Source organism: Mustela lutreola, chromosome 6 (assembly GCF_030435805.1).
Source record: "Mustela lutreola isolate mMusLut2 chromosome 6, mMusLut2.pri, whole genome shotgun sequence".
Lineage (NCBI taxonomy): Eukaryota > Metazoa > Chordata > Mammalia > Carnivora > Mustelidae > Mustela > Mustela lutreola.
The window spans coordinates 68308795-68322874 of NC_081295.1; positions in this window are offsets into that span (position 1 = coordinate 68308795).

Below are 14080 nucleotides of genomic sequence, written 5' to 3' on the forward strand. Positions count from 1 at the left end.
TGTTTTCTTTGGCTCACTGCCTGGCACATAGTAGGCTCTTCATCAGCTTTTCAGTGAATATTGATACGAATAAAGAAATGAATGAATGGAGCCAGGGAATTGGGGAAATTTGCTACGTAAATATCCATACATCAACCCTTCTTTTAACCACAAGAATAAAGAAGTTTAACTTTACAATAACTAACCTACATGAAAGTGTGTGTGTGTGTGTGTGCATATGTGTGTGTGTGTGTACACATTTACCTTAGTAACTATTCCCTAAGTGTATTTCAACTACTGTAGTTTTAACAGCTGCCATATATGTAAATATTGCAATAAATTTAAGGTTGCAGTTTTATGGCATTGAAGTGAAAATGAAAAATTCCAGTGAAACACTAGACTGCAACAGTATCATAGAGGCTAAACATTACAGATCATATCACAAGATGTAAAACTGTATGAAGCAGTGAACCTTTTTTGACCTCTGACAAAAATGCTCCACTAAGGGACTAATAACACATAGTTTTTATAATTAAAAGATAGAAATATATCACAAACTTTGGATTTTAGTGAATTCTCCATTAAAATAATATCAGCAAAACTAAATATCCAGTAATAGGTGAATTTTATTACCCTCTATTCTTTTAACTTTCTAATTTGTCTATTATAGCCATATGTTATTTTAGTAATGGGAAAACAAAATAAAAAATAGAGTACTTACATAACTGCAGACTCCTAGGTCAAAGAAAAGTTAATTAATGGCTAGATGTAATTTTAGCTACTTATATTTGATACTATAATTTTATCATTATTACATCTAATTTTTTATCTTCTTTTTAAAATAAGATAGTTCCTTCTGATTTTTAAAAAGTAAGTTTTGTTTCCAAAGCAGTTTTAGGTTTATAACAAAAGTAAGAAGAAGGTACAGAAATTTCATTTACATCATTCAGATTTTAATTAAAGCAGATTAAATTCCTTTATATGGGTGAACCTCATCCAATTAGTTGAAGGGCTTAAGAGAAAAGACTGAGGTCCTCAGAAGAGAAAAGAGTTTTGCTTCCAGACTGCCTCCATACTCAAGACTGCAACATCAACCCTTCCTTGGATTTTCAGTCTCCAGTCTGCCCTAAAGATGTTCAACTTGATAGCCTCACATGCATGTGAGCTAATTCCTTAGAAGGTCTATATCTATCTGTCAATCAATGTATTGATTAATAGGTAGATGGTTGATAGATCTCTATCCTACTGGTTCTCTTTGTCTGGACAACTTTAATACATCTCCTCTTCAGTAAAAACTTCCCTGGGGTGCCTGGGTGGCTTAGTGGGTTAAAGCCTTTGCCTTCAGCTCAGGTCATTATCCCAGGGTCCTGGGATCCACAGCCCCGCATTGGGCTCTCTGCTCGGCAGGGAGCCTGCTTCCTCCTCTCTCTCTGCCTGCTTCTCTGCCTGCTTGTGATCTCCATCTGTCAAATAAATAAAATCTTAAAAAAAAAAATAAATAAGAACTGCCCTGACAAACCCCTGATCACTATCAAATTTATTTTCTTCGCTCTATATATCACTTTCTAGAATATCTTGTCTGTTTATTTGTTTATATACATGTTTGTTTCTTATCTGTTCTCCTTCTGGTCCCATGAGAATGTTAAGTCCTGTAAGAGCACACACCTGGCCTGCCTTGTTAAATACTCCATCACCACCTCCTAGTAAAACATTCAGCACAAAGGAGGCATTTTTAAAAAAGGTTTGTTCAATGAGTAGTTCTTAGAAGTGTATTTAGGGATCAAAAAGATATATGTAAAGAATTTAAAACTCTTACTACCTTTAATGTCTTATAGAAAGCTTGTAGCAACTAAAGCTACCGGTATCAGTATCAGACTGACTCTCAATATTTCTTCATTTTCATCATAAGTGTTTGTTTTTGAATGCTGTGAAGTATAAACCTGGCAATTCACAGACCTGTACCCTGGGGCTAATAATACATTATATGTTAATAAAAAGAAAAAAGTTTTAAAAAAAAAAGAAAATGCTTACAATTATTGAGATTTGTTTCTAGATTTTTTTTTCTATATCTTTGATCTGCTTTTTGATTCTTGAACCTATGTATTGTGTTTTTAGTAGCAAGCAGAGTATGTCCTCCAGCGTTCTTCTTTTTCAAAGATGTCTTTAATTTCTTGCTTTTTTATTCTTCTGGATGCTTATGAATTCAAGCAAATCTGACTAGGGTTTGTGTTATTAATAATGCCATGACCATAACCTAATTTGAGAAAAATTGCCGTCTTTATAATACTAGGGCTCTCATCTATCAACAGCAGTAGAAAGATTACTACTCTTTATTAAAGTAATCATAGTAAAGAGGTTAAAAGACAAGGATGATCAGCTCAAAACTACTGAGAAAATATTAGATAAATGCCCACTTTCTAGATTCAAGGCCAAAATGCCAGTCTCGCCATTTCCCACCTGTATGCACCGTTGCCTACGGGTGGGAAATGGGGAGACTTAGTGCACTCTTTGTGATGAGAAAGATTTTACCTTCTTTCAAATCTTACATCTATACAATGTAGATTCAGATCGCTTATGCAAACTCTCCACAGTATCCCTAACATTGTACTCCTGGAAAATGCATTTTAGCTTCCATTTGAAGGGCAGAGAAAGCATCATATATTTTATAACATAGGCAGGAGATTATGAAAGGGAGAAGGAAAATGATCAAATTCAGCTAATCTTATGACTCTCTTCCTTATACAGAGGGTAAACTAAAGCTAAAAGCACTCAGATTGTATGGGCCAATTCTCTCCCTGATCCTGGAGAGTTAAAGGTTGCATGTTCCCCCATGTAAGGCTTGTTTCATGAAGGAAACCACAGTGAATCTGTTATGTGAGAGCTCTTATTTCAGGATGTTGCTGCAAGAATTCCTTAGAGTTTTTCCTCTAACCTTGAGCAATCCCTCTACACGTCATTCACCAGTCACACACAACAATATATAATCATACATTTCAAAAAGTTTTCTTTATCTTCAATTAGATTATGAAACAGTATTTTTCCAAAAATGTTCTTAGTAATTCTTCCCCATAAGGTTTATAATTATTGCCTATATTTATGACTGATGGACAACCAGAATTCTTGTATTAAGTGAATATCTTAGTGGACTTCAGCTCTGGCCATTCTGTGCAAGTGTTAGCATGAATACCTGATTTTTATTGGATTACTTACAAAGGGCTGGACTGTGGGCCTGAGCTTCCCAGTGCATTTTTTCTTTTTTATTGGATGTTTTGGAAATATTAAAAGAAAAAAGATAAAGCATAGAAATTAAGGAAAATGTGACAACTGATGAAAATATAGGAGTTTTAAATCTGACTATTCCCCAAATATTAATTTCTTATAACCAGTCTCCTACTCACTAAAGAAAAATCACTTCCTTGGCTCCTAGCAAAAGATTCAATATTAGGAAATGTTATATAGCGACATAAGTACTGGACTTTTTCAGAATAGCAAAATGTTTTTCTCAAATGGGATTAATGACTATAAAATTCATTGGCTAAGACAATCCTTTTCCCTTCTACTCTTGCGATAGTATAGTAATCGCAACACTTTCAATCTAAGAAATGGCTATATCTACTTGTTTGATCATGTTTTGTGATTATACCACATAATTTCCATGCCTGCCTGTAAAGAACAGCATATTGAGTTGAGAATTATTAATTTTGAGAAAAGCAGTGTATACTATTTCTAGTTTTCCTTTCAAATATGAGATTAAAATCTTTAGAGCCTTTTAGAGGTAATTGTTATCAACAAGGAATTCTTACATTAGCATATAGGTACATTTATAATTTTGATAAATTAAGAACATCATAAAGTTCACGCTATATACTAAATATATGAGTTGTGTTCTAAAGTCTCTTAATCGCAGGATCAAGTCAAGACTTCAAACATGAAAATTAATCTAGTACAAATTACTACTTGGGAGTTAGTATGTTATGGGATTCTACCACCATTCTCTGTGCTTTGACTGGAAGGCCCCTTGGGGGCCAAGGATAAGGCTAGGAGAACACTGCATAATAATTGGGTAAAGGATTAGAAAAGGTGGCATTTAGAACACACTCACATCCTATCTCTTTCAATTAAGTCAGGAATTTTAGGGCATTTTTAGAAACAGTAAATTTTACATAAAATATTTAAATAATAGCAAATATTGAAGAAAAAACTATACATTCACGTTCTGAAAAAAAATAGTTCAAATCATGTTTAAAGTGCTTGTGTCCACACACAAAGATAAATAGATTTAAGACACTAAATATCATCAACTTTTTGTAAAGTGATTAGGTTCCACCTCTAATAAAGGGGAATAAGGTCTCTGTGGCATTTTTTATATTTTTATTTTTATTTTTAAGATTGTTATTTGATTTATATGATAGAGAGACACAGAGAGAGAGGGAACACAGCAGGGGGAGTGGGAGAGGGAGAAGCAGACTCCCTGCTGAGCAGGGAGCCTGCCACAAGGCTCGATCCCAGCACCCCAAGATCATGACCCAAACTGAAGGCAGACGTCTAATGACTGACCACCCAGGTGCCCCTCTGTGGTATTTTTTAAGTGAACAAACCTATTTTTGTAAAACATGAAAAAAGTCTTTATAAGCAATAACAAGGGAATCTGGTATATATAGCATCAACATTCATTTATTTGTTTTATTTTATTTATTTTATTTTTTATCTTATTTTATTGTAGTTATTTTTATTTTATTTATCTTATTTATCTTTATTACTAATACAATACATACCAGATAATGATTAAACAAAAAAAAATGTCAGTGGTTCTTATTGCTTACTAGATCTGTGGTTCTCAACCATAGCTACTTCACCTAGAAAACTTTTTAAAAATGATTGTACATGAACACCTCCCCTGATTTACAATTAAATCAATATCTCTGGGAGGTGGAGCCCAGGTATTGGAGGCTTTTATGGAAGTTTCCCAGGTGAATCCAATGAGTGGCTAACTGAGATTAAGTGTCAGATGCCTATATCTGGCAACCAAGGCCTTAGCTGCTCAAGCCTTGACTCTTATTATTTTCCTCTACAACTTGTGTTTACTCAAAATGATGTAATAACTACAATTGCTTTGTATTTTCCATTCTTTCTACGTATCTTTGTTAATACTGTTCCTTCCTTAGACTCACATATCTCCTACCAAAGTCTAACCACTTTCAAGGTCCTTGTATCAAATAATTTTTGAGCACCTGCATGTTCAGCTTTACCATTCTATGATAGTATATTTACATTGCATGCAATAATGCACTTCACAGCCAAGTGGTAATGTGGGTAACTTAAAATGTAAGAATAAGATGGGGCTGGGATAACAGACACAGAAGTTATTATGAAAACACATTGTAAGAGCATCTTGTCCAGACTTAAGAAGTCCCAGAAAGCTTCCAAGAGGTTGAGCCTTAAGACATGAGTGGAAGTCAGCTAAAATAGGAAAAACAAGGTCCAGAAGAAGGAAAAACATGTGTAGTGTCTTGAAATTAAGAGAAAGCATGAGTTCTTTCAGGGCTAGAGTATGGAGTGCGAGATGGGAAATAGTACGCAAGTCTAGAGAGAAAACCAGAGGTCAGATTATTTGGAGTGTATCAGTATGTGTTAAGATCTTGGACCTCAATTCAAGAACAATGGTGAGCCAGGGAAAAACTTAAGACAGTAGATGCAGTTTATAAAGATCAAGTTTATGGAGGCAAAATGGATGGGGTGGGGGTAGACTGGAGACATGGAAACCAGTTAGAAGGTTATTGCAGTAATTCGAGATGGGAGATTCCAGTGTTTGGGCTGGGGTAGTTGGTAGATTGAGCTGAGGCGCTGTCTGGCACCCAGTTGGACATGCAGAGTTGCTCTTTGTAGGAAACTCTCTAGAAAGTGGAACATAAAGTTTTCAGAGTCTTCTGAACAGAGGTGGCAGTTGAAGTCATAGAAGAAGAAGAGTTTTCCAAACAGAAGTTGGAAGAGGGTTAAGAACAGAATCATAGGAAGCTCTGACTTATAAGGGAAGGATCAAGAAGAGGCATGAGATCAAAAGCAAAGTACTGAAGGGAACCAGGAATTGACAAAGACATCAAGTATCAGTGTATTAAATAAGAAAATAAGACAAGCTTCCCAAAATTCTTGACAAACTTGCCTGCAAGTAGCAGAGGCATCTCTTCTTGTACTATATTGTATATTTATGTGAAATTGAAGAATTGATTAACTTAATTTTGCATATTTCATCTTAAGCAGGTAGGAGTTGAGTTCAGTATAATTATACTGTACTGTATAATTAGAAATAAAGGAAAATTTTGAATTTTAATATAATAACTACAAAAAGAGGATGTAGAAGGAGATAATGGCAAGAAAATAAAAGTGCGGTCTTAATCAATTGTCTTAACAATTGATTGAGATGAAGAACGGCAAACATATTCTCTAGTTTTTAAAGATGGCACTATAAGGTAGGAGCTATCCCTGTCCCAGCTAGGACAGATCACAGGTGCGCAGATACTGTATGATCTCCCCTCTATAAAGCTCTTCAAAATTGTAATTAAATGTAATTAGGTTATTAGTTAATTAAAGTCTGCCTCCTTCCCAGGCTGGAATATAAACATCTAAAAGTCAAGGACTGAGTCTGTATCTGCGTTTGCCAGAAAGATATCTGGTATGTGAAACAAGCTTATTAAATAGTTACTGGCTACATGAGGGAGGGGACAGAAGTCCATAGGAAAGTGCTGAAAGAGAAAACTTAAGAGGAGGGGAGGAGAGATATGGGAAGTGTAGCCCAGCATGCAGGAATCAACATTGTTAAAATTCAGAAAAGCTAATCAGAGGGTGGACAGATGCTCTGGTTTGCCTAGGACAGTCCTAGTTGTCTGTTACCCTAGTGTAATGATTAAAACTCCCTCATTTCATTCTCAAAATGTGTCCATTCATATGACAAATAATATGAACACCTTAACTAGACATTTGGGTGGACTATTAGGTTAAAAAATCACAATAAAATAAAATATATATTAAAATAATACAAGTCTCCTTATATTTCATTCAGGATGAAGGTTCATGGTAAGTAAATTATGACAAATAGAAATTAGCATAACCCACCAATTGTTTATAAAACTTAAGATGTGTTAGACTTCAATGATAATGTCTTCATTCGGCTAATGACTATCATCATTGGTTTATTGCAAAAATATAAAACTGCTCATAGAGTCCTGTTTTTATTTTCCCTTATCCTATTTTCCTCGTGACACAGTGGAATTTTTAGGACCCTAACTCTGCTTTCATTGGAAGACACCACCACAATGTAAGGCTACTTCAAACAGCTGTGTGTAAACTCTGTTCTTAAACATCAACCGCCTAAATCTGCAAAGCCTTTGGAATCCTTAAGATCAAAGCATCTTTTAACTGTACATTTCTATTATTAATCTGGATATGAATTTAAAAGTTGGCCTGGTGGGTAGAATTGAATTGCCCTGTTGATTTTATTAAGCTGATCAAACTTCACTAACTTGTAACAATTCTTTTCTATCTACTATTCAGGATAAACAGATGCTCAAGCTAATCCCGGAAAATACCAAGTAATAACTTTTCATTTCAGTGCGGGCCATGGCAGACACAGGTGAGGACAGTTAACCAGTTGCAGGGTATCCCGCTGTTCAAAGCAGCCAGCAATCTCTCTAGAATCCCATTATTACTGCAGCTGATGCCCCAGTTGGGTGAATAGTTGGAATTTTTCCTTCCCGGGAGATGCTATAAATTTGTCTTATTCTTTTTATATCCGTAATATCTGGTACAAAGTAGCTGTTCATAATCAAATATGGAGTAATGATACATGGACAAGATATTTGGCTCTGTTTTTGTGTGGTTTAGCAAGTTTTTTACACAGTGGAGCAAAATTTAGATAGCACACACAGATCATTTAAAAATACTTATTGAACTGTTAAGATTTTTATCCACCTAGTTCCCTGAAAAGAATTTGGGAGCTCTGGTAATGAAAGTCATTTCTCAGTTGTTTTAAGAAGTAAATGAGGCTATAATTTTAATCATTATCATCATCAACATTGTCGTTGTCGTCACAGTAATTATTCCAACACTAAGAAATAAATGACCCCATAGTGAAGGAGTTGCATAGAGGTCATTGCAGCAATGTAATAAAAAATAACTCTGTCCATTCTCAAATTGTTTGGCCAGACCTCAACCCTAGTATTATCCAGTTTACTGACTATCATGCCTTCAACCATTGTGTCTCGGTTAACTCAGTTCTGTTCCTGGTTCTATTAACTCACTACTTTTGTGAGTACAGTACGCGCAACTTACTGAGCCTCGTTTTTTTTAAACCCATAAAATGTTACCATTGTCTGTTCCTCTGTGCTCCCATAAGACCTTATAGTTACCTCAGTTATTAGAACCTTATAGTTACCTCTGTTATTAGAGTTGTGTCAAGTGCTATTCTAATCTTCTTACTTCTATTAACTCATTTAATCTTTACAAATATGATGTAAGTTTTCCCCATTTCCCCTCTCCCTTCTTTCCTTCTTCCTTCTTTTCCTCACTTTGTTTCATAGCAAATGTAAGCCCCTTTAGAAAGTCACACAGTTAGTAAGAAAGAGTCAGAATTTGAACTCAAGCAGCTTGGTGCCAGAATCTAAACTCTAACCACTATTTTCCACTTCATTTTATTTTACTTCATTTTAATTAAATGAGTACACATCTCTCTTCATCACTAGAATAAGAGCTCCTTATGGCCAACTACTGAAGTTTGTTAATTTTTTCTCTTCCTCATCCTCCAATATTTTGTTAGTTCCTAGCACATAGTGAAGGGGCCAAACACTTTTGGACACTTTTGTCAAATGCATGGATGAGAATTTGCCTTCCCGTCTCAAAGGGATTTAACTCCTGTGATTAGGTTATGTTAGATTGCAAAGGTGAAGGAATTTTGCAGATAAATTAAGGCACTTAATCAACTGGCTTTGAGTTCATCAAAAGAGAGATTACCTTAAGTGAGCCTGACTTCAGCAGATGAGCCCTTTGAAAGAGACTCAAAGCAGCAGTTGAGACTTCCTGTTGGCCTTAAAGGAGTAAACTACCATAATGTGCAAAGGAATCTCGTGACAGGAAATGGCAGATGGTCTCTAGGAGCTGAAGGCTTCTAGAATTCAGTGAATTCCAGAATTCACTGAATTCCGCCACCAACCATGATTTGGAAGAGAGCCCTGAGCCTTAGACAAAATTGGAGCCGTGACTGATGGTTTGAGATTAGCCTGGAGAGACCCTAGGTAAACGGCCTACCTAAACCCATGGCCAGACTCTTGACCAGTGGAAACTGTGTGATAATGAATGTGTATTGCTTTCAGTTGCTGAATTTGCCATAATTTGTTGTGAACAAAAGGGAACACACCCAGGGCACTCTAACATTAGAGTTTTGTTTTATTAAGCTGATCAAACTTCAAACTTGTTCAATCAAACTGTTTCAAACTTGTTGAATTCCTAGAATTTGTAGGCTATAGTGGCTGGAACACAAAGCAGAAGATAGAAGGCAAGGGCTCAGAGTGATTTAGCTAGAATAAAACATGCTTGTTGGAAATCTGTTCATACTTCTCCTACCCACAACTCTGCTTTGGACATCAAGCACTGGGAAATCAGTTATTCCTACTTCCCAGTACACGGCATCCATCATCACCAGTCTGCACATGTTTCCTTCTTGTTTTATTTTTCTCTTCTTATTTCAGATCCCTACCATTATTCCCCTACCCTCCACTGGCACCTTCTTTAATGTTTTCCTATATGTCCATTGGCTGTATTTTGTAACGACCCTTATGTTATTGAGCTATTGTCTGTGTGTGTCCTTACTTTATATAACTGATGTTGTATAATAATTCTTACTCTATTTCTAATTTTATTCTATCATGTTTGTGATTTAAAAAATCTAGCCAGGGGTGCCTGGGTGGCTTAGTGGGTTAAAGCCTCCACCTTCCGCTCCAGTCATGGTCCCGGGGTCCTGGGATCGAGCCCCACATTGGGCTCTCTGCTCAGCAGGGAGCCTGCTCTCTCTCTCCGCCTGCCTCTCTGCCTACTTGTGATCTCTGTCTGTTAAATAAATAAAATAAAATAAAATAAAATAAAATAAAATAAAAGATCTAGCCACAGTAGTACTATTAACTTGGTGTTTCTCACTGTTGCTGAATGTTGTGAATGTACCACTTATCTATTCCCCTAGTTTTTGAACCTCCAGACAGCTTCCAGCCCTCTTTTCCCACCCACAGTCCTGTGACAAACATCTTCAAACATGCCTGCATATGGATATCTGCTAGAGAAATGCTTAAGAATGATATTGATGGATCCCAGGGAATGTACTTGGTTTCCTGAGTGTTATTGGCTTGTTCTCCAGAACAGGTAGTTTACATTCCAACTTGCAGTGCATGCGAATTCCTACTTTCCCTTAATCTTACCAAAAGAGTATTACATGATTTTCTATTTTATTTAATCTGATGGGTGTAAAATCTTATCTCATTAACCATTTGAGTTTCCCTTTCTGTGACATGCCAGTTTATTTACTTCGCCTATTTTCCTCCCTCTCTCTCTTCTCCCCCTTCCACTACCTTCTTTCTTTCCTTTTTATCTGATGTGCAGAAGTTTTTTATACATCAGATATTTTTCAGTTCTTCTAGTTATTAAAATTATCTTCTTTAAACCTGTCATCTGTTTTATTCTTAATTAAGATATACTGATTTTTTTTTATGATTTTGAGGTCTTTTTTTGTAAAGTCTTCCTCACTGCAGTATCACGATTTTTTCTTTCACATTTAGTTTTTTTATTCAGCTTGGAATTTATTTTGGTGCACATTGTGAAGAAGACACACAATTTTGTTTTTCTCTCTGTAATGAACTATCCTCAAAAACATTCAACTAGCAAGCTATGCTTACCCCACAAATTTGTGGTACCATTTTTAATCATTTATCAACTATAATTAAATATAGACTAATTTCTGAGCAAGATATTCTGCTTCATTGTTCTGTTTGTTTCTGTGCCAGTGTCGCTCTTGTTGTTGTTGTTGTTGTTAATAATAATAATAATAATAATAATAATAAGTATGTAATATATGTTAAGTCTGGGTCCCTAAGAAGCAGATGTCAAAATGAAGGGCCAGGAGACCCACCAAACCATAATGCCAATCTCACCTCAAGTGTAGAAGAGAGGTGAAGAAGCAAGCTCTTAAGCTGCCTTATAGTTCTAAGGAGAGTTTGGCAAGGCTGTTCAAGAGTCCTGGAACCAAAGTTGACCATCAGAAGTGTTCTGTGTCTCCCAGTAATGGGCTTGCTCCAGTATCCCTCATGTCTTACTCAGTTCAGGTTGTTATGACAAATATAACATAGACTGGGTGGCTTAAACAGCAAATATTTATTCTTCACAGTTCTGGAGGCTGGGAAGTCCAAGATCATGATACTAGCATATCAGGTGTCTGGTAAGAGCCTGCTTCCTGGTTTGAAGATGGCCATCTTCTCTTGTATCCTCACATGGCAGAAACCAGAAAAGGAAGCAAGGTCTTTAGGGTCTCTTCTTTTAAGGTCACTAATCTCATTCATGAGGACTCCAGCTTCACGATCTAACCACCTCTCAAAAGTCCCTCTTCCAAATACCTTCACATTGGGGATTAGGTTTCAACCTATGAGTTTTGGGGGACACATTTAATCCAGAGCATTTGCCATGCTCAATACTTGATAGAGAGCAAGAGTGTCCTTGAGCTCAAACAAAGCAATGGATTTCAGAGTGAAGCAGCTGGGGGCTGGGTCAATTGATCAGACTTCTGGAAGGTGCATCCTTTTACGGCAAACTACAATCCACATGTGGATTCAAGAGTGAATTCTTTTCAAGACTGATTTAGCAATTCTCAAATCCATATTTTTTTCAAACTAATTTTAGAATTGTTTGCCAAGTTCTTAAAATAACTTAGTGGAATTTATATTGGAATTATACTGATCTTTTGGAAAATTTGGGGGAGAATATACATTTTTATAATGTTAAGCTTTCCCATTCACAAACATATCATACCATTTATTTATTCAGGTGTTTTTCTAAGGAGTTTAGTAGGTTTTAACATTTTTTCCGTAAAAGCCTATGTATTCATTGTGGTTAAATGTTAAATAACTTAGAAGACCGATTGCTACTGCAAAGACTATTCATCATTTATCTGGTTTATTACATCTTAAAATATAACTTTTATGCATTTTTGTGTATTACAAATAAGAAACAATCCTTTTTTTTTTTTTTGGCTTAAACTCAGTCCTTGTGATTTCCATCTCTAACATTTAAGTGGACAAGTTTCTTTTTATAAAAGAATTCCACCATTTCTTTTCTTTTCTTTTTATTAGTTTATTAACTTATTAGTTTATTAGTTAATTAATTTATACATATCAGTAAAATTACTTTAAAATATATATACTCACTAAACAACAAAAGCTTCCAACTCTAAGTCTCAATGTAAAAATTGACATTTTCTGGTTACCTCTACTATTAATTTGACATAGTACATCTGTTTTTATCATTGACTTTTGTTGTGTTTGTAGGTTCTGGAAATATTGAATTTTCATTTCCCCCTTAAAATTTCCCCAAGATTTTTAGGCCATCTATCGGCCACTTTCCTTTAGCTCAATAAAGACTTAAGAACAGTGTCTGCCTAATCCCCTATCACCATATAAATAAGCAATAAAGAATTTACAACGAGGTCAAATCTTATGGGGAAAATATTTAAAAGATCATTAAAGTAATTATTCCCTGGAAGCCAAGGTAATTGTTTTGAAATCAGATTTTTAGAATCGTGTAGCTATGGAATGAGCATGAAGTCCAGAGAGTTCAGCACAAGCATGTCTTTGGCACTACATTTAGCAGTCTTCCAAAAAGATGGTTTCGATTGCATTGTGAAATCACACAAATGAAATGGCATGCATCATGGTACTGGATTTACAATAGGGCTGAAGATAAAGATAAAAAGCTCTCCTCTGGTTCACCTGACCTTCTCTGAGTTGTTAATCATGTCAACATTCTTGATGGCTAGATTTTCCTGTTACGCTATACTTGTCACCCACTAAAGGATGCCTTAGGCAAAGAAAAAGGAACTCAACCTGACGCACTAGGGCTGTTCAGTTAATGTAAAGGTAAAGGGAAATGTAAAATTCCCTCCCAAGTTGTATGTATACAAACTTTCAGAGAGCTCATTTGGGTCCTTGTTGGCCAGGCCTTTGGTGACAGCATGGATGGCCCCATATGCCACTCACCACTGCAAGGAGGCTCCCGTGCCGCAAACGAGAGAAGTCAGGCACCAAAGAACCACTAAGCAGCAACATCTTCAAGCGTTTACTATTTCTGTCCCAGGGTAAAGATTTAATGGATAAAGAATGTTGAATAAAGCACTTAGGAAATGCAGGAGAGCATGTAAGTGCCAAATTATCAGAAAGATTACTTATTGGCCAAATGTAAACATTAATACACAACCCCAGGATACGATAATTTATGTATTTATTTCTAACAAAAACATGACTGAAGACCTCATGTTGACTGATTATATTATACTGGAGGGTATATTTGTTTTCTATTGCTCTCATAATAAATTACCACAAATTCAGTGGCTTAAAACAACATAGACTTAGCTATGTTGCAGTTTGGTCAGTGAATCAAAAGTTTGAATGGGCTTGACTGATTGCTCTGCTCTGGGTCTTAAAGGGTCAAAATCAAGGAATCCTCTAGCCTGGCTCTTACCTGGAGGCTCTTGTGAAGACTTTTCCAGACTCACAAGGGCTGTTAGCAGAATTTATTGGCATGCAGTCTTTTGCTGACTCTTGGGGGTCATTCTCAGCTTCTAGAGGCTGCCCATGTTCATGGCCTCCTTCATTTTCAAAGCCAGCAGTCTCAGGAGTTCTTTTCACCCTTCAAACCTCTTTGATCTTCTCTTCTGCCTTATCAGCCCTATCTTCAGCTGGAAAATCTTCTCTGCTTTTGAGGACTCATAAAATTAGATTGGGCCCACCTGGATAATGAGGACACAGTCTATCCTTAATTACCTCCGGAAATCCTTCTTGCTATTGCACAGGCTCCAGGC